This window comes from Leptonychotes weddellii, chromosome 1 (assembly GCF_054177405.1).
Source record: "Leptonychotes weddellii isolate Sample4059 chromosome 1, ASM5417740v2, whole genome shotgun sequence".
Lineage (NCBI taxonomy): Eukaryota > Metazoa > Chordata > Mammalia > Carnivora > Phocidae > Leptonychotes > Leptonychotes weddellii.
This window is the reverse complement of record NC_138369.1, coordinates 191,366,957-191,387,967: the sequence shown is the minus strand read 5'-3', so window position 1 is coordinate 191,387,967 and position 21,011 is coordinate 191,366,957. Positions and strand designations below refer to the sequence as shown.

Here is a 21,011-nt window from a genome sequence, read left to right as displayed (position 1 = left end):
GTAGGGGGATTGGTGACAATGACTTCCTGAGCGCCCAGCCTCAGGGTAGCCTCTGTTGGAGTCTAGCAGACCCTCCCTGACCTGCCCGAGTGCAAGGAAGCAAGGAGAGACACGGGGCCACACACCTGAGTGCTTCCCCAGGGCACCCTGAGTCTCACCAAGATTGCACCTGAGCCCTCCCCCCAGGCACACCTGAGCCCTCCCCCAGGCACACCTGAGCCCTCCCCACAAGCACATCTGAGCTCTTGCCTGAGGCTCCTAGGCCAGTGTGGCACAGGAAGAAACCCCTGGATCCTCAGATGACAGGGTGCCCGCGGCGGAGCCCCTCCTCCAGTGGCCTGGGCCAGGCTCTGAGTTCATCACAGAGTGGGGGTCAGTGGCCACCTTTCTGTGGCCCACAAGACACCCTTGAAACCTGAATTGCCCACCTGCCCCTTCCGCCTCCCAGCACTGCAGAGACGGCCCTGTCGTCCTGCCCGGGGCTCTTGCCAGGACAGCCCAGTGAACTTGGAAACGCAGGCCCCAGCCCCAAGTGTCCGGGAACTCCAAGACAGCAGGGTGAGGAGCCAAGCGGGCCAGGAAAGTGGCCTGGCTCCTGCTGTCCTGCCCAGACCCGTCCCTGCCAGGCCCCCCCAGGCCCCACCCCTTCCCCTGACCAGCCCCTGATGCTGGTTACCTCTGCTCTCTGGCTGAGCCCCGGCGTCTGCCCAGCAGGGAGGACACTGATGGGGGGGTCCGTGCACTGCTTGACCCTGGCCACCCTCTGACACCCTCACACCTCTGCAGACCTTGTCAGGAGCTTCGAGCTCATCAGGTGCCCAGCCCCAGCCCCACCTCCTCTCCAGGCACCCATGGGGTGATGTCACCACAGGCCCCTCTCTTCCCAGGAGTTCCCGCACACCCACCTGCTCCTCCCTTGAGCAGCCAGAGCCCCCCAGGTTCCCTTGTTCTCAGGGACCCGCCCTGCACCCCTGCAGAGACCTCCCCAGCCCACTTCTCTTCTTCTAGCCTGCCTCCATTCACCCTTTGCCCAAATTCCCTCTGCCTGTGCCGTGTTTGTTCTCTTCAGCTGCTGCAAATCCTTCCCAATGAGGCAGAAGACCAACAAGCTCCCCGGCTGGGTCTTGACCTTCCCTTCCACCTTGTGTTTGCGCTGGATCCTGAGTCTCGTTTTGGGGCTCTGCTTGGTCGTCCCGCTGCTGGGATGGGGGCTCCCCGCCTCTCGGCCCCCAGCCCCGGGCGGTGGGGACAGTGCTCGCCTGACCCACTCTCCTGTTTGGGACCCCGGGACTGTCCACACCCCGGTTGCCGGCAGCCCCTCCACGGCCCACACGGGGTGGAAGCCTTCAAGCCGGCCCAGCCCCGTCCTTCCAGGGCTGACCGCTGGCCAGACTTGGACTTCTGTCTCTGCAGATGCTGGCTGTTCAGACACGCGCCCTCCGCCCGGTCATCTGTCTGTCCGGCCCTTGGTCCCGCATGTCTGACTTGCTCCCCATTTCACGTCGGAGAATCCAGCGGCAGGGAGCATGCTCCGGCCACAGAGCAAGCCCATTATGCACCGAGGGTCTTCCCAGGCTCCCACGCGGCGGCCACAGCTGCCACGCCTCCTGTCCCCACCCTGGCCAGCGAGCGGGGACCCCTTGTCTCTGGCATCTGCTCTGCCCCCTGGGGATGGTGGTGCTCCCTCCTCCAGCAGAGCTGCTGCCCAATGGCCGTCTCCCCACCGCGTCCTGGGGGTGAGCACCGGCCTCAGGGGGCGCTGCGGGGGGGGGGCGAGAGGGCCACATGCCATCGTCTTCATCGTCTTCAGACTCTTGACCCCTGACCTCTGACCTTGGGCTGACCACACGATCATGGGCACCTCTGTCCGGCGCTCCTCCCCTCTCTAAAGCGGTCCCAGGCCTTGCGTCTGGGCCCAAGCCCGTCCACCCTGGTGGCACAGTGGCCGGGGGACCCCCAGGACCAGGACCCAGTGGGGCAAGTGGCTTCCCTCAGCCCGGGACCCCATGCCACCTTGTGCCGGGGCCTACCCCTGCCCCGCGGCCGGAGCCGGGTCCCCCAGCTCAGTCCGGTCCTCACCCTGGGGTGTCCTGGCTCCACCTCAACTCTGACACAGACCCCTCGGCGCCCGCTGCCCCCAGATGGCAGAACAGAAGCAGGGCCCCAAGCAACTGAGTGGGTGTCAGGGGGCCCCCTGGAGACCGCGAGCTCAGACTCCAAAATGCAAAGGGATTCGGCTATCTTCCCGGCGAGGCCCCAGGAAGGGTGGAGGAGATGAGAGACCCCAGGGGGTCCAAGCAGCCCTGAGGCACCCCTGGGGAGGGTCTGGCTCCAGCCCGGGGACCCCGGGGCCCCAGCCTTGGCCCAGGGCCACCATTCAGAGGCTAGAAATGCCATAGGGCAGGTTGTCTCATTCTGGTGGGAAATGGGGCCATGGGGGTCCTCCAGAACCGAGGGGCTGCAGGGCCTCCTACAGACTCAGCTCCCCAGAGGGGAAGGAAATTCCAGTGTGTCCAAGCCCCGTGCCCTGGGCTGAGCCAAGGTCACTTTCCAGCGTTGAAACTCCGGACCTTGCCTTGCACCAGCAGCCCTCACTAGGCCCTGCCAGGACCCTGGGGTGCAGCTCAGGCTCTAGGACGAGGGGATCCAGCTGTCTGCTCTGGGGATGCCCAAGGGTGAGTGGTACCCGTGCCCCCACTCGGCTGTGCTCATGGAGGGCCGGGGGGGAGTAGCCAAGCAGGACAGGACCCAGTGAGCCAGGAGCCCCCCACCTGTGGGGGCAGGACCAACCCGCCCACAAGAAGCCAAGTGACAGGAGGTAGCTCTGACGGCGGGCAAGCTAGGCCTGAGAGAGGTCAAGCCATGTGCCCAAGGTCACCAGAGGGCCACAGAGACACTGACCGAGGGTCTCGAGTACATTCTACTGCCTCCCCAGCGCTCACTCTGGTTCTGACCATGGGGCTCCTTTGGGGCCGGGGAAGGACCCTCCCCGCCTCCTTCAGCTCCCCGGGGCTGTGGCCCCTCACCCCAGTCTCCGTGTCCGCGGCCACACAGCCTGTCCCCTTCTGCCGCCTGACCCCACCCCCACCCGCCATCGCCTCTGTCTTATAAGGGCCCCATGGAGGCATTAGGGCCCACTGGAGAATCCACCTCTACACCCCTAACTTCCATCTGCAAAGACCCTTTTCCTTATAAGGTCACATTCTCAGGTTCCAGGGATTGGGACCTGATATTTCAGGGCCATTTTTAACCAGCCGCAAACTCCAGTTCAAGACTGTCCGCTGGATGAAGAGCAACCAGTAAGGCGCCCAAGCTGTCTCCCAGGGACGGCGCACCATCCACGCAGGGACCGGACCACCCAGGGCAGAGGGGACGCTGCAGCGCCAGAGGGTGGCCTGTCCCCCCCGGGGCCGGAGTGTCACCAGGCTACAGCCAGGGGCCATTTCACCAACAACCACCGGGGGACGCAGCAGCCCGACCGGGACGCACCTCTCCCCGCGGGAACTAACGGAGAGGGAGCGGTGTCTGCAAGGAGGCTGGAGGGTGGGCGCCTCTCCACCACCGGCAGCCACGCGCTGGGCCACAGATGGGCTCCGGGGACCCTCCGAGGGCTGGCGTCCTGGGTCCAGGAGGGAGGTGGCCGTGCGGCGGGCGGTGGCCTGGGTCCCGCCCGGCCTCCCCAGGGCCGCCCGCTCCCGGCCCCACACACAGGCTTCTGAAGCCTCGGGTTTGACGGCAAGGCCTCCGAATCTTACAAAGCCCAGTTTCCAGAACAGAAAGTCAGAATCGCAGATGCTGACCCGGACACCTGAGGGCCCAGGCAGCCGTCCGTCCCCCCGGGGCTGCGACTCTCCAGGACTGCGTCCCCCACCCCTCCGGGCCCCTGCCTCCAGCCTGGGGCAGCCTTCGGACCCATCGTGCCGTTAGGCGGAGGGAAGAATCCCTACATTTCCTTTTGTTGAACTCAATTCAAATCCAATCTAATATTTACATTCAAGTAAAATTTATCGGCAGGTATGATCTAAGAAAGAAGCAAGACAGGGCGTACCCATGCCTGTTCTCACGCATTACGGCGGGTTGAGTCATGCTCCCCAAATTCCTGTCCTTCCTCCTGGGACCGCAGAACGTGACTTTGTGTGTAAAAAGGTCCTTACAGGTGGGCCTAAATTATGGACCATCCTGGACCCCACATCCAATCCTGGTGTCCCCACAGGGAGAAGAGCCCGGGAGCCACGGGACAGGGCCACAAACAGGCAGAGCCCACAGAGACGAGGCCGCAGCCAAGCGCCGCTGGAGCCGCCAGAAGCGGGAAGCGGAAGGAGCCCGCGGAGGGGGGCCCAGCATCTACCAGACTTGTCACAAGCCCAGAGGGTGGCCGCAGACCAGACCCCTGCCTTTGGGCCATTCGCCCCCTGCCCCACCTGCTGCCTTTAAACGAGGCCCCACTGTTGGGGTCCTTACTGATGAGTCTGTCCTGAGCCTGGCTTGTTCCCCTTTGACCCCACAAAGTGCCTGGCTCGGCCGGACACCGGGACAGGGACACGAAGCGTTATTCTAGCACTCACTGGCCCTCTGGGCAGGACACCATCCCCAGGTGGGGTCCCCTGTCCCAGGAGGTGAGCCGTGGGCCCGCAGAGACGGGCCAGCCGTTGACCAGCCTGCCACCCGCAGCTTCTGAGGCCCAGCTCTCTGGCCAGGCCCAACGAGGTCTCCCCACTTGGGCAGCCCCTCCTCCCTCCTTCCCGCCTATTCACCAGCCCCTCCCAAGCCCCTGGGAACAAAGGCAGGAAACATCCAGGCTTCGCAGGGCTGAGATCTTGGCTTTCACATCTGAGAAGGGATCAGTTTCTCTGGGCCAGATAAATAACCCGTGTACCCGAACAATCGGCCTCACTTGGTTTGATTCTAGAGCGCTCCAGAAATCTCCCGACCCGTGCACGAGTCACAATGTCTCCACGTCATGCACCGTTCAGCGACCGCCACCAGCTAATGATTAGAAGGGGTGCACAGCACCGAAGAGGCGGGCTGTAAAGAGCATTAAGTTGGATCCCGATGTCTCCAGGCTGAGACATTAGGGGACGTGCACACACCCGGGAGCACACAATGAAAAGAAAAGCCTGACTTGTCAGCACAGTAAGATCCCAGGTGACATTGTGTTCTTTTCCTTTTTATTTCTGATAATGTGAGTGCCCCTCCATCTCTCTCTCCCCGTCTCTCCCTCCCTGTCTCCCTTGGTCTCTGTGTCTCTCTGTCCCTCCCCCGCCCTCTCTCCCCTGCTCACTCAGGAGCCGCCCTCCACCCGCCACACCCGATTCACCCCTGGAGAGGCGCCCAAGGTGGGGACTGCCCTCACAGCGTCCTGCTGAGGACCAGAATCCCACCAACACCTACTGAGAGATCCTGAAATCAGACCCAGCTCAGAGGGACCCCCAAGATGACACAACCCTGGCCCAGCGGACACCCAGGTCCCAACCCAGAGATTCTGGGATGACAAAGGTTGGTGTGGCCGCTAAGTTTTGGGTAATTTGCTGTGTAGCAGCTGATAACTAATACACATGTGCTCTCGTTGCAAGACAAGAACACAGAGGATATTTGAACAGAAGCATGGAGATCACAGGTGACTGCCCCGGTCACTCCAGGGTTCAGACCCTCAGGCACGTGACCCGGGCAGCCGGCTTCCAGCCTCTTCTTCAGCCCTGGCCTGGGGCTTCGGTGGCTTTGGCTCTGTTCCTGGAACTCACTAGTGTGACGTGGGGCCTACGTCCTGAGCCGAACAGCCATCTCCCGGCCCTCCCAGAAAACACGAGGCCAGTGAAGATTCAAGCTCCCTGGATATAAACATCCTTCTAATTGTGGTGACAGGAGGCTGCCCATTTTGCAGGGCAGTGTCCTCTGCCCCAAGGCTCAGAACGTTCTTGGCAGCCCTCCCAACATGGGCAGCCGCAAGTCCCCAGAAGCGCCCTGCAGCCCCTCATGGCCATGCGGACAGACCCAGCGGCCTGCCTGCCTGTGGGTCCTGCGTCCCCAGCAGTAGCCAGACCCTGGCTCCTGGAGTCTGACGGGTGACCGGGACCCCCCCCGGGGAGCAGAACTTGCAGGAGGAGGTGCGGGGTGGTAGGGAGGAGGCCGAGGTGGGGCGTCTGCGTCCGGAGCCCAGGCCGGGCCGCAGGGAGGGGGGCTGGCTGGAGCCGGGATGTGGGGGCTCACTACCCTGGTGCTAACAGGGAGTCGGGCACGAGACATCCTCGTCTGGGCTCTGGAGCCATCTGTACCCACGGCCGTCCCGGGGCCCTCATCACCACATTAGCCAACTAATGAGGGCTGGACCCCCACGAAACGGCCTGTCACAGACTCAATCTCTTGTGTCTATTAATAGACCTTTTCAGGACAAACTAGGGCAGCTCCATGTCCCCTGGGCCACTTTCCTCCCAGCTGCGCACGCCGTGGACGAGTCCGCGGAGCGCTACGATGTCATCAGTGCATGTCCCTCAACAAGCAGGACCAAGGCCCTCCGCCTCCCCTGCCCACGCCCCCCCCCTCGAACATTCCCTCCGCCTCCCCCGCCTGCACCCCCCGCCTGCGAACATTCCTGCGCACAAGCCGGCCTGCAGGCAGGGGCCCTCCTCACGACTGCTTCCTCCCTGCCCCAGCCAGCCGGCCCCTCGCCGCTGTCCCCAACCTGCTGGGGGCCGGCACTGGGCTATGAGGGCCCCTCCTTCGCCCTCCCAGGCCCTCAGCCTCCTGGGGGGGGGCAGGGGTCGAGGACGAAGAAGCAAGCCTCCGGGTGGCCATGGTGACAATGACGTGAGACTAAGGGTCTCAGAGAGAGCAGCTTCATGAACGAGTGATGCTTTGCCGCCGGGATGAGCAGGGCATGTGAAGGACTGTCTGGGTGAGCAGAGAGGAGCCTCACGGCCGGCTGGCAGGGGCACCGGAAGCTGGAGAGAAGAGGGAGGGCCGGAAGGAAAGGCCTGGCCGCTCTGTGGCATGCCATGGCTCGTGCCAGGCCGGGCTGGAGAGGGTCTTCATGCAATGCTTGGGGGCTCTGGACGGTCGGGCCTGGAGTCTTTCCAGCCACAGGGTGGGCAAGATGCAGGAGGGACCCTCCCAGCAGTGAGCTTCTAAAACCTGAAAATGCCCGACAAACAGCTTTGGAAACTGTTTTGTTGGGTACACGGCTGAACTGGGGAGACTATAAGAGGACCCCCCAAAGGTCAGGGACCATGAGAAGTGTGGACCTCAACCCCTGCTGAGCAGGATCCCAGGCTTTCGCGAATCCCAGACAAGTGGCAGGGAGACACGTGTGGGATATCTGCAGGGCAGGACAACAGAACAGAAATCCTGTATTAAGCCAGGAGCCCCAAAAGGAGGAACCGGGTGCCCCACTGGTCACAGGACATTGGTGGGGATGGTGGCTGTGTGAGCCCCAGCTCCGGGTGGAGCAGCAAAGAAGAGAAAGTCTCCCCCAATCATTTCTAACCACAAGCCAGCCTCACCCAGCCTTAGAACCCGAAGTGCACACGTGTGTGCACTCACACACACACACACACGCCAAAGCTTTCCGGGTGGGCTGCCCGGGGTCCCTGCAGAGGCAAACACCCCCCCCCCACCTCCAAGGTTCCCACGTACACAAAAGCGATTTCCCAGCACAAGCTCACCAGACGCCGAAGGAAGCATCCCACCCTGTGCCAGGGTCAGAGAGACCGCGGGGCCCCACCGGATGCCGCGGGTGTGGAACAACCCGACAGCGGATGCGGGGCAGTGATGACGGATTTACGGGAGTAAAAGAGCACTGGGGTGAGGCAGAGGTACAGGGCCCTATCAAACCTGACATATAACCTCTAGAGATGAAGGCCTCATGACGGAACTTCTTGAAAGGCAGTAAGGAAACAGCAGACTCCACATGCAACAAAGTAGCTGGGTAGCCGAACGGCAGCATGACAACGTGACAGTGTGCAGGTGTGTGGGTGTCCCAGACCCCGTCGGCGGATCCGGAGCCCCAGAGGATCCCGACAGGTAAAGCCAAAGAGACCCAGAGCTGGAGAGTGCTGTGCCCACGAGCCCTGGGAGCCGAGGTGACACGGGACAGGGCAAGAGCCTTCAGTCCCACAGCACCCACAGAGAACCGTCAGCTGGGTTTGTGTTCCCAGCAAAACTGTCTTTCAAGAACCAGAGCAAATACAGATTATTTCCAGGCAAAGAAACACCATAAGGGGACCTCCCTGAAGGAGCTTCTGAACATTATAGAGAAACCAAAGATGGGAAATAGTCCCAGAGGAAAGCTGAAGATGCGCAGAGGGGACTGGAAGCAAGCAGACCGTGGCCATGAGCGCGGCCAAGAGAGGGGCCTCTGTGAGCCTCAAGCCGTGGTGGTGCCCACTCCGCGGGCTTAGAGTGAGTGACAGAGCCCACAGCACGGGGAGGGGGACGGGGCGGGGCGAGAATCAAAGGAGAGCGGGTCGCCGCGGACTTCGCAGGTAAAGAGCCGATTACAGGTGCTGGATCCCGGGCAGAGGGAGAGAAAGGGCAATGCTCCCCCCACATAGTTTTCAGGGAGAAAGTTGACCTAGAAAAAGAATCAAACTGAAAGACGGCAAGAAAGGAGAAAAGGGGGAGAACAAATTAGAAAGCACAATACAGAAAAAACGCCCCTCTCCTCGCTGGCCGGGGTCTCAGGTGCAGGCTGCTGACTCGGGAGGCAGGGTGCAGGGTTGGTGCCCAAGTGCAGGGGTGAGCTCCGCACTGAGAGGGGGCCCCTTGCGCCAGTGGAGAAGGACTCCGGACCCCTGTCCGACAGCGGGGAGTGGGCTCATTCCCGGCCGGCCGAGGGGTCACGCCGTCGGGGTGGCAGACAGCAGGGGCACCACCCGCAGGGACCCACGTGGACCCGCCGGCACCTGCCGGCCTGGAACTGCACGCCCTGTCACTCTGGAAGCCCAGCTTCCACGCCTGAAATAAAGCAGGCCCCTGGCACACGCCATCCTGAGGATCCAACATGAGAACTCATGTGAGGGCTTAGTGGGTGGCCAAACCTCAAACACAATTCCAACCCATGTCACGAACCTTCCGAAATTAAGCTTTTTTAACGAGTCACCTGTGGATAAAAGGCATTACGGTAATTAGCGAATGACATAGGGGACCCCACCCCACGCATATTTGTTTCTTGTAGACAATCTGTGAGTTGTCTGCACAGGAGGGTGCATTTACTTTACAGATTCTGGACGGCCTGAAACTGCTGATTCCTTCGGAACCTACTGGGACACAACCGCCTGCAAATAGTCCTTGATCGTGTATTATTAGACCATGATACTTGTTATGCTGCGAAAGCACTAACTACATGTATGAGGTCTGACCGGCCATCCTGCTGGTGGGGATCCTGCTTCAGAACATGCCTCACGTGACCTGAAACCTCCCCGAAGATGTTCACTGCAGCATCGTCTAGATGAAAGAGGATCATTCTGACAAATGTGCAATAACGGGGAGATGTTAGGGTAAATTGCTGTACTTCTGAACAGACGAGCAACATTGAAAAGTACAGCAAAATTACGAGGCATTTGGACCGCATTTGATTTGAAGGACAGGGAGACCGTCTGACTAGCAGAAGCCCCATCTCTAAGACTCAGGGTAAAGTGAGCCGCGTGTCAGTTTGGGTCAGCGTGGGTTCTGGTGACTAGCTGATCTCTGAGCTTGTCTGGTATTCCTGGTGACACTGCCATTGCGACTGGAGGCCACCCCGTCCGCGGCAGGGCGCTCTTCCCAGCACTGAGCGGCCGGTGGGTCCCCTCCCCCGTAACTGAAAAGCCACCTGCAGCTGGAAGGACGTGGACTCCCGTGGCCACAACCATGACCCCCCACAGCCCCTCAGGGCTCATCCACCAAAGACCTGTGCAGGCACAGGGGTCTCTCGCGGTCCCAGCCGCCGCGGCCGTGGCCGCCCGGTCCCCCCACTGAGCAGAGGAGGACTCAGGACAACCCACGGCAGCGGGGGCCCTACAAAGGCAGGAAGGCACGAACACCACCACCCGCAGCGCCACATGATTAACTCCGGCACCAGGGAGAAATACGCTGTCCTGCCCGCCCCGTCACCCCCATTAGGACACGGCTGCGCATCCAAAGTCCCTGGAATAACAGATTCCTGCTGGAAGAAGACTCGCCACCGTTAACTCACTCGGCACTACTTTGCCTGCTGGTTGGTTGCCCATAAGCCTCTGCTCATCGGCAGCCAGGACACTGGGGGCCCAGCTCGCCCCTGACCTGCTGCCCGCTAAATGCCCCTGCCTGGGGGTCAGCGGTGGACAGGGTGGGGCCTTGCTTGCTCCCGTTTCTGCCCCTCCTCTTGTCCCCCTTGCCCGTCTTATCCTCTCCTGGAGGTCATGCGGGGCCAGCGAGGGGCACAGTCTGGCCGTGCTGCCCAAGCTCGTGTCCACAGGAGGCTCGTTCCACGGTCAAGTGTGAGCACAGCATGTGGGTGCCCCAGGGTCCTCTCCTCCCATGGAGCCCTGACCAATGTGCTACAGCATTCGTGACCCCATCCTGAGGAGGTTTCTGCAGGACTTGGAAGGTTCATGAGACTTCCTTACAGGCAGGGAAGGAGGTGGACACGGGGTTTTGGAGTTTGGCCTGGAAGGACCACGGTGTCAGAGAGGGTCTGAAAACCAGTGGACACCGATAATGCTGGCCTGAGGACTGTGCTGACCTGCCACCAAGACCAGCTTGCCACTGTTTCCCCGAGTTGAACTAAGCCATCAGATCACAGGCTGGAGGCTGGAGGCCCCCACCCATAGGGTCAGAGCACATTAGCCCTCCTTCCCCATGACCTGCACCCAGAGCATTGAGTGAGTTTACCCCGGGCTGACCAGGGCCAGGGCAGGGGTGATGGGCTGAGGATTTCGCGAGCTGTGGGGGCAAGGGGGTTGGAAACATGATCCGTTCACCCTGCTTCTGAAGATCCGCGCCCTGTTATGGACACCTCGGCCTGGCCGGTGTGGTCTGGAAGTGCACATCTCCAGCCACGTGGGCCAACCTGCCACCCAACCCGGAGGGTGCAGAGCTCCTCCCCCACCTCAGCCACCCTGGAGCACCCAGAAGAGCAGCACCTGCCGCCCCCCGCCCCACCCCAGCTGGCCCTGAGTGAGCCCCCTGGAGGACGCGGTGGCCAGGGCAGATGTGCAGAGGCTGGGAGGCAGGGACCACCGATTTCCTGCGGGACAACTCTGGCCAATGGGAGGGGGGCACCGGGAGGGGCCCAGGCAGACTCACTGTCCCCCCCCAAGGCGCCCCAGGGCCATCACCTCCATGAAGTCTGTCCCAAGAAGCCCCACTTGCCAAGGAAATGGAGCTGCCGAGTGGGGCCGTTGCAGCTCCAGCTGAAGCAGAGACCGGCTGGGCCAGGCTCCGTTTGCTGCGAGCACGTCCCTCCCCCCGCTCCCCTGCTCCTCACTCTCACTGCCCTGAATTTATGCCTCCCCATTAAAGCATCCTTGCGTCCATCTGTTTTTTTAGGGAACCCCAGCTAAGACAGATCCATACCAAAGGGACACAGAGAGGGAAGAACAGCCGTGGGGACTCCTGTTTCTTTGTACAGCAGATCAGACGCCCTGGAGGACCCTTCTGGAGAAAACGATTAGTTGGCCAAATTAAAAGAAAACTTTCACGAAAACAAAGAAATTGCAAGATGCCAAACAGGGAAGTCAGGAACCCCAGGAGACAAGCCAGGTCAAACCCACTTCCACATCTGGGGTTTCCGCAATGCCTGGCAGACCTGGGGCAGTGCTGACAAGCACACGGACTGGGCGAGAGGCTGTCCCGAGGTGGGTACATGGACAGGGACCCTTCGTGAAGCCAGGACTTCACGGGGCGAATAAAAGCATGCCTGCAGAAACACACAGACGCACCAGCAATGCTTCCATCTCAACCCCGACACCAAGGAAAGACAGAACTCCCCTGAGCACTCAGAGACTCCAGCCAGACCTCAGTGGGGTGGGAGGTCTAAACTCATGCGGACTCCATGGTCTAAGTTTCAAGCTGGTTATTTACAAACACAGTCCCAGTGGGGGCATCTCCCAGGTGCCAGAAGCAAACACAAATCTTTTGAGGGGAGAAATAAGTCAAGGACTCAAAGGATTTCAATCAAATATACTTCCGAATCAAATAAGAAGCTGATGATCAAAAGTCGTAAGAACAAAGGAAACAAATCACCATACCATTCAACGTCTAAACAACAGATTAGATGCAGCTGAAGAGAGGAATGGTGAACTGGAAAACAGACCCAACAGAGTTACACTGGAACTCCATCCAGAGGATTTTTTTGAAGAAAATGATGGAACGGAGGAGAGGCAGTATTTCAAGAGATAATAGCTGAGGAGTTTTCAGATAGTTTACAGATACCTGAAAGATTCAGTAAGCTCAATAAATCCAAAGGAGAATGAATTAAAACAAACTTATATCTAAATATGTAATGTGAAAATTCAGAAACCAAGGAAAAAGAGAAGATACTTAAGAACAGGCAAAAATGTAGATTATTTACAAATGAATGATAATTAGATTGTTGACTTCTCATCAGTGTCAGCAGAAGCCAGAAAATGGTATAATAACGTCTTCACTGTACCAAGAGAATTCTCTTGGTAGAATTGTAGAAATTCAGAATTGTAGGAACTATCTTCTTATAATGAGGGTAAGTTTTTTCCCAACAAAAAGGAAATGTGAGAGTTTACTATCAAAAATACTATTCACAGTGAAAGTGTACTTTCCGCATTGTCCAATATTGTGTCCCTACATTGCACACGGCTCTTTAAATTTAAATTTAAATTAAAGAAAAGTTCAGCTCGTCCCCTGGTGTGTGGTTTCAGCTGCACCCAAGGGTGGCGGTGTTGCTGGGCTTCTCCACAGAGGAAAGGGGAGAGGGGCGCAGCCATGCCATGTGGCCCACCGGGGCCTGTTGTCCTGTCCCCCAGGTGCCTCGGGATGGTCTCCAGCCAGGTGTGTGCAGGACAGCCTGCCGGAGCTGCAAGCTGCAAGCCCTCCTGGGCCGGCCCCAGCTCAGCACCCGCATTCTCGAAGTTTCTCCATCGGAGCTCCTCCCACGGTGCGGGCTGGGCCTGGTGCCCGTCCCCCGCGGGCGCCCGTCTCCCAGATCCCAGGGTCCTGGCTGCCCCACGACCGCAGCATCCTGAGGGGCCCGGGGAGAGTTGGCTGGGACTTCAGGGCAGGGGGTCTCCAGCTCGTCTCTGTCCACTGTTGCTAGAAGTGAAACAGTCGGGTCTTTACTCATGTTACGTGTGTGTTTGAAAGTCACAGGCTCTGCTTTGGCTGCCCTGTCATCTCCTCAACGTCTCTGAGATGCACACTTGCCGTGGCTCCCTCCCGGCTCCTGGAGAAACCTCGGGCCCGTGGCAGCCCCCCAGGCCCCGCGCCCCACTGTTCGCACCTGGATTTGTGACTCCAGACTGCGTCTTCCACGTCCCTAGGCTCGTCAGTCTTGCTCCAGCGCTCTTGGAGACTCAGGAGGTCTTGATGCCTAAGTCTCCAAGGCTTTACGTTTCTGGAACTGTGTTTAGGTATTTGTCCACTTTTTTCTTATTCTGTCCTTCCATTTTTAAAAAACACGGTCTCATCCCCTTGCTGCTTTATTTATTTATTGTTTTTTTAAAGGTTTTATTTATTTATCTGAGAGAGAGAATGAGAGACAGAGAGCATGAGAGGGAGGAGCGGGAGAGGGAGAAGCAGACTCCCCGCTGAGCAGGGAGCCCGAGGTGGGGCTCGATCCCAGGACCCCGGGATCATGACCTGAGCCGAAGGCAGACGCTTAACCGACTGAGCCACCCAGGCGCCCCTGGTTTTGGTAAAACCTGTGAATGGTCTCCTACCAGGTGCTCCCTGCTCTTCGAAGGGGGTCATTTCCCCATCCGCGGTTCCTGGAAACAGTGTGAGACACAGGGGCCTCCTCCCCTGCCTCGACCTCCCCGCTGGGGGCCCCTGCCCCAGCTCAGCCCTCCTGTCCAGGAAGGGGACCCACCAGCCGAGCGCCCGAGACTCCCCCTGGCCCCTGCACGGCTGCATTCTGCCGTGCCCTCCAGCCAATGGGAGGTGCTGGCCGAGCCACTGACCCTGTTTGCCCAAGAGCAGACTGAGGGACAGACAGGCTCCTGGGACCAGAGGTTTGACCCGAGTCCTTTGATCCCAGACCAGGTCCCTCCAGCACCACCTGTTTCCCCTGCTACAGCGTCCCTTTAGAAGGTCCCTCCCTCCCCACCACATTGTCCCCACCCCTGAAGCTCTCTCGAGAGGCCCGGGTCCTGGTGGTGTCCCCCCACCCCGCTTGTCTGGGCAAGGGTTTGCCCCAAGGGATATGGGAGGTCACCTGGACCCCCAAGGGGGGGCAGCAGGGGAGATGGTGATGAGGCGGGGAGAACGGGGTGGCCCCTTGGCTACAGACACGCCCACCGGTCACTCCACACTCTTGAGTGTTTTATGACCACGTCGCCCAGAGAATTTTGATCTGGATTTAAAGAATTCCTCTGTAACAGCCTGGCCCACCTACCAGTGTCTTCCTCGAACCCCCACCTACTTTCCCCCTGGGTTTGTTGTGGGAGGGGCATGGAGGCAAGAGCCGCAAATGGGTGACAATAATGAATTTGGAAATGCAGCCTCGTCCCTTTTATTGTCAGGAGCCAGGTCACCTCTTTGTCACCAGGAATCGGCCAGTTTCAACAGACAGGTAATCCTACGGAGCTCACCTTCTCCTGCCACTCACTGACCCCAGATGGCTGATGGCAGGGACGGGGTTGGCAGCTCTCTACCCAGCGGGGGATAATATTCAGCCTGCAGTCAGCATTTCTGCCCGAGAATAGTTAGGAATAAAGCAATTTGACAAACTGCAGGAAAGAGACCCTCTCTGCTTTGCCCATTTAAAGAGCTGCCGGCGGGAGAAGCTCTGGGATAAACTATGGGCTCTGCCGGGGAAACGGCGCTTTCCTTTTGCAAAAGGTAAACCCTGAATGCAATGGGTCCCGGTCTCCCGGGGTCGCTCAGGCATCCATGCTAAGCTGATTAGTTCTGGGCAAAAGGAGAAAGACAAACACTGGCTTGAAGGTCGCCCTCCTCTGACTTTGCTAAAAAATATTCCAGCTCCAGATAAGCCCTTCTCCATCACACTCTGTTCAAACGCTCAGTTTGCTCTCTGCCCAAAACGAGGCTCAGGAGACACAGCAGGACACCCTGCTGACCCCAACCCCAACCCCTGCCCCAGGGCAGCCCAGGGAGGGGCCTACAGGCCAGGGGACGGAGGTCCAGGGAGCGTCAGGCTGTGCTCGAAGTTAATCCTGGGCACTTGGGCGTGGGGTGGCCAACCTCTCTGCAGACAGAGCCTGAGCAAAGGGCACCCAGAACACAAGGGGGGCTGGGGCTGGCAGAGAACCCCCGAAGCTTTGGGTTTGCTCCCAGTCTCGGAAAACCTACACCCTTTTAATTACTTTTACTTCACAGCTTAATCTTTTGATTCTAGGTTTTTACAAAAGGTGATTTCTGGCCTGTTGTAAATATTAAAGTGTTAAAGTAAACCCTTCCATCCTCCTTCACATGTAGGCACTTGTAACAAGCGACCTGGGCTCCAGCCCAGCTATGCACCTGGGTCATGCGCCCCTGTGCTCACTACCCCCCACCCCTGTGTCTCTGCTGCATCCTGACCCCAGAGCCTCCTGAATCCTGCTCCAGCAGACGGGCACATCCGGTCACCGGCTACCTGGGTCCTCTACTCCCCTGTTCCCTCTACTGCCTGAAAACCCCAGAGACAGCAAGACCCTCAACAGGTGAGGACCAAGACCCAGGACCCACATTTAATGTCCATTAACATTCCACCATTAACCATCCACCTTCACCATCACCTCCGCCTCCACCTTCCACTTTCACCATCACCTCCGCCTCCACCTTCCACCTTCCACCTCCACCTTCACCGTCACATGCACATTCACCTTCCACCTTCACCTTCACCATCACCTCCACCTTCCACCTCCACCATCACATCCACATTCACCTTCCACCTTCACCTTCACCATCACTTCCACCTTCCACCTTCACCTCCACCTCCACCTTCTACCTTCCACTTCCACCTTCTACCTTCACCTTCCACCTTCCACCTTCACCTTCCACCTCTACCTTCTACCTTCACTTTCCACACCTTCCACCTCCACCTTCTACCTTCACCTTCCACCTTCCACCTTCACCTTCCACCTCCTCCTTCTACCTTCCACCTTCACCTCTACCTTCCACCTTCCACCTCCACCTTCCACCTTCCACTTCCACCTTCTACCTCCACCTTCACCTTCTACCTTCCACCTTACCTCTACCTTCCACCATCCACCATTCACCTCCACCTCTACCTTCACCTTCCACCTTCACCTTCTACCTTCCACCTCCACCTTCACTTTCCACCATCCACCTTCCACCTTTATCTTCCACCTCTACCTTCCACCTTCCACCTCCACCTTCCACCTTCCACCTTCACCTTCTACCTTCCACCTTCACTTTCCACCTTCTACCTTCCACCTCCACCTTCACTTTCCACCATCCACCTTCCACCTTCACCTTCCACCTTTACCTTCCACCTCCACCTTCCACCTTCCACCTCCACCTTCCACCTTCCACCTTTACCTTCTACCTTCCACCTTCACTTTCCACCTTCTACCTTCCACCTCCACCTCTACCTTCCACCTGCCACCTTCCACCTGCCACCTTCCACCTTCACCTTCCCCCTCCACCTTCCCCTTCCACCTCCCACCTTCCACCTTCACCTGCTTAACCTTCCACCTTCCACCTTCACCTTCCACCTCCATCTCCACCTTCCACTATTCCCCTCCACCCTCCATCATCCACCAACTACTCTTCATGTTTTATCTTCCACATTCCACCTTCTACTCCTACATAACATTTCCAAAATCAGAAGGTTGTCTGGAAAAAAAATTTATAGAAATTATATAATAATTTATCAACTGTCAATTCAACTAGGCTTTTGTTACAGTGTTTTGAAAGCAAAGGGTATAAACCACTTGACCTATAAAAGTAGTTGTTATCTTGTCATTGTCAATCCTGGGACATTTACAGGCTTTCCCTACACATATCAAGGGACTGTCATCATCCATGTTTCTCTGTCACCTTGTAGTACTTTGTTTCTTTCATCTTAGACATGCCAAGGGGAACTGGGGACATTGAAGTGTTGATTTCATTGCTTTTATGCCAACTCAACATTTTAAGGTAAAAGTCTTTTATCATTCCATTATCTTAAATGTATTTTCATCAAAACTTGGAGCTGCAGATTTAGTTCATTCTATTTATGGCCAGTGTCCTCCATGTGATCTCATTCTTCTTGTCAAATCATTGTCAGATCTTGTCAAATTAGACTTATTTTCTGTCAAGAAAGGTCTGACCCACTTTTTCAATTGAAATAAGAGTATTAATATACTTTCCCAGGGATATTCCAAAAGAAAACCACTGAGAAATAAAATGGTAGAACACACCCTATGAAATAAATTACTGGAGGCAGTAAACATTGAAAACATGTATATTTAATATAATTGACCCACTTTATAATATGCTATTAAAAGAAAATGAGTCTATATGCTGCTTTCTTTTGTAAGAAACTTACAAATTTAATGAAATATGTAGGTAAATGCTCAAGATATTTACTGAGTGAGGAGAATGATAATATACTTGGGTATATGTGTATATTGACTATTACCCTCAGGAGCTAAAGATTAAATAAGAATTAAGTATAAAAATCATTTTTAAAAAGTCCCTCCTTCATTAATTCTATTAAGCATGATGATCTACGTTTCCTTTATGTTTAATGAAAAAGAAACATGTGTATGGCTAAAAGTTAACCAGTCTGGGAGCTGGTGCGTTGCAATGTGTGTTTGCAGTATTTTTGAGGAGTATCCAACTCATCTGTAAAAAATTAGTAATGCGTAGAGTGGCAAGTAGCTTATCTGACACGTAAAATTAGATAAGCACGTAGGCAGAACGTGGAGGGGGAGGGAAGGAACTCGAGGCTCCCGAGTCCCCGGATATTGAGAAGTCCCTCCATACTCAGAGACGCTCTGTGTTCAGGAGCTCTTACTCTTTTCTGCCGGAGACAAGCAGATAAAAGGCCAAATGCATTTGAACCAGTAGAGTGAGTTGAATTCTCAATGGAATGTATTTTAACATCTTATTATTTCCCTTATTAGCTAGAGTTAAATACAATCTTTGACACGTGTTCATTATAAGAACAGTGGATGTTTGGAGTCTGCCCCAAAAAGACAGAACCTCAATATAGTCTCATGTCCTGTGGGGTCCCCATCACTCCAGCCTTTGTCATGTTGCAATTACCCAGACTTTGCGTTCTCTTGCAGCCAAGCTTATCATCACAAACTGACCAACGTGCTGATCACTTTTCCTTCATAAACCTCTTGTGAGGGTCTCGAAATTCTGTCTCTCCATTTCAGCATCTCACTGAAACTGCCTTCAGTGTGGGTCTGCGTGGGGAGGCTCCAAGGCCGCGCGTTCGCACTGATGCATGTGCGTTCCAGGGTCTGCATCACGGAAGGCTTGTGCAGGTGGCAGGCACAGCCACGAAGAAACCCGTGCCCTTGGCTGCACAGTGTCCCCATTTCACAGGGGGCCAATGAACAAATGATAAGTGTTAGGAAGAGAGGCCAAGCGGGATGAGCTGTGAGCTGAGATTCAGCTGACAGTAAGGCACCTCCCCCATGAATACGCGTTTCAGAGGTTCTAAGGAAGTAAGTGGTTGCGCTTTATAAACCTTCTTGGGGCGCCTGGCCCTCGGTGGAGCCTGTGACTCGATCTCGGGGTCATGAGTTTGAGCCCCACGTTGGACACAGAGATTACTTAAAAAAACAAAAATCCTTCCTGATAGTTCCTTATATTTTTTTAAACTTGGAAAATTTACATTTTACAGCATTATATTTTTTTCTGTGTACATACCTGTGTTGATATTAAAAAAAAATCCATGAGCACTTAGAATACCATAAAAATTGTATTTTTAAAAAGTCTACGCTCAGACTTAAAATGCCTTATGAAAAACCTCCAACACAGGAAAGTAGAGAGATGAGGACCTGAGCTCCCGTATGCCGGCTCCAACAATTATCTACCTTGGCCAACATCGTTTTGTCTAGACCTTTTCTTCTCTATTTATGGAGTTTTGTTTCTTGTTTTCCTTTTAAGAAAGTCCCAGCCAGGGGCGCCTGGGTGGCTCAGTCGGTGAGGCGTCTGCCTTCAGCTCAGGTCACGATCCCGGGGTCCTGGGATCGAGGCCCACGTCGGGCTCCCTGCTCAACGGGGACCCTGCTTCTCCCTCTGCCGCTCCCCCTGGTCGTGCTCTTTCTCTCTGTCAAATTAATAAATAAAATCTTAAGAAAAGGAAATCCCAGTCCTACGTCACCTGCCACAGCTTGGCTGTGCGAGCGTCTCATGCGCGGCTCGGTCGCCCCATCAGCGAGGCGTCAGCCCTTGCCCTCAGCACCCAAATGTCTCAGGATGTCTTTGTCCCTTGCTTTTTCCCAGCTGGCCTCCCCCCTGTAAACTCATTATTTAGCTCATCTACTGTGCTCACGGTTTCTAATTCTGCTTGGTTCTCTTGTTTTCTTATCCTTTTTATAATTTGTATTAAGTTCATTTTAAAATCGGGGACCGTCTGCTCTAAACTATTAGAATTCGTCTCTAATTCAATACTACCCATTTTGATTTTCGTAGTTGTGCTTTTCAAATGTCTCATTTCCGCGAGGGGGTTTGCTACCTGCTCGGGCGGTGTGTGGTGGGAAGCTGGGACCTCAGTGTGGCCCGGGGTGCCGAGGGAGCCCAGGGGGAGGGCCCAGACTCCGTCACCCGCCGCACCTGCAGGAGGAGACCGGTTCACCAGTCCCGGGGCGGGGGCAGGGAGGGCGGGCAAGCACGGGCCGCACCCGCACCGGCGGAGGACCTCGCGCCGCGCCGGGCCTGCTCACCCCGGCCCCCGGCCCTGCTCACCCCGGCCCCCGGCCCCGGCCCCCGGCCCCCGGCCCCCGGCCCCGGCCGGAGCGCGAGCGCGCGTTCGGGTGTGTTGGAGCACGCCCTGTCGCGCGCGCAGCAGCCAGACAGTCCCGACCGGCCGCACGCAATGCCCGTGTGGGCTGCCGCCCAACCTCCGTGCCCATGCCGGCGCCGGGGAAGCCGCAGAGGGGCGGCCTCGGCCGGCCGGCGGGCGCTTTCGGAGCCCGGCGCGGGATCGCCTTCAGATGCTGCCGGACTCGGGCAGCCGCGCCCTAGTGTGACCTGCGCTTTCCGCACCCCTGTCCCGGGCCAGCGGTCCCCGTGGGGCGCCGCAGCCGGGGTGCCAGCAGGTGCCCGCGGGGCGGCCGCGGGCTCACGGGGCAGCAGAAGCAGCGGAGCGCTTAGCGATCGGCGCGGTGTGGGCGCCAACTGCCTGCGCCCCCGCCGCCCGGGCTGAGTTCACCGACGTACCCCCGGAGCGCGCAGCCTGGCTCCCCCGCCCGGGCCTCCCGCGTTTGGTGCCTGCACTCCCACCCTGCGCGCACACGGGGGTTGTCTCCTCAGCTCCTACTAAACAGTGTATTCACTTTAATTACTCGAACACTTGATCACGTAACTAACATCAGTGCCTATTAAATAACCGCTTGTCTTTGCAGCGAGGCCGGCCCGGTCTGCCGTCTGACCACCTCCTTCCCTCACCCCTTCCCTGCTGGCGGGGGCGTCCAGCGCCCTTCCCCAGGGGAGGCTCCGAAGCGCGGCGGCCTCTGTCGTGCTCACGGATCTGCCCCCAGCACTCGGGGCACCCGGTGACACGGTGACACGTGCTCGGCCTCGTCACCCTCAAGTGAGCACCTTGAGGCACATCCAACAGGCGGCATCCCCGGGGATGAACTGGCAGGGGGCATGCTGTCCCCGCCCTTTCTCAGAAGCTTAATGTGTCCCCTTATGTTACATATTTTCATTTTATTTTAAAGATTGATTTATTTGAGGGG

General features: G+C 57.4%; 1 protein-coding gene across 1 annotated transcript in view; it reads left to right on the top strand.

The window, feature by feature from the left end:
- Nucleotides 1-21,011, top strand: part of POFUT2 (protein O-fucosyltransferase 2) — a 345,437-nt gene that overhangs the window by 6,532 nt on the left and 317,894 nt on the right. The gene's annotated exons all lie outside the window — the stretch shown is intronic.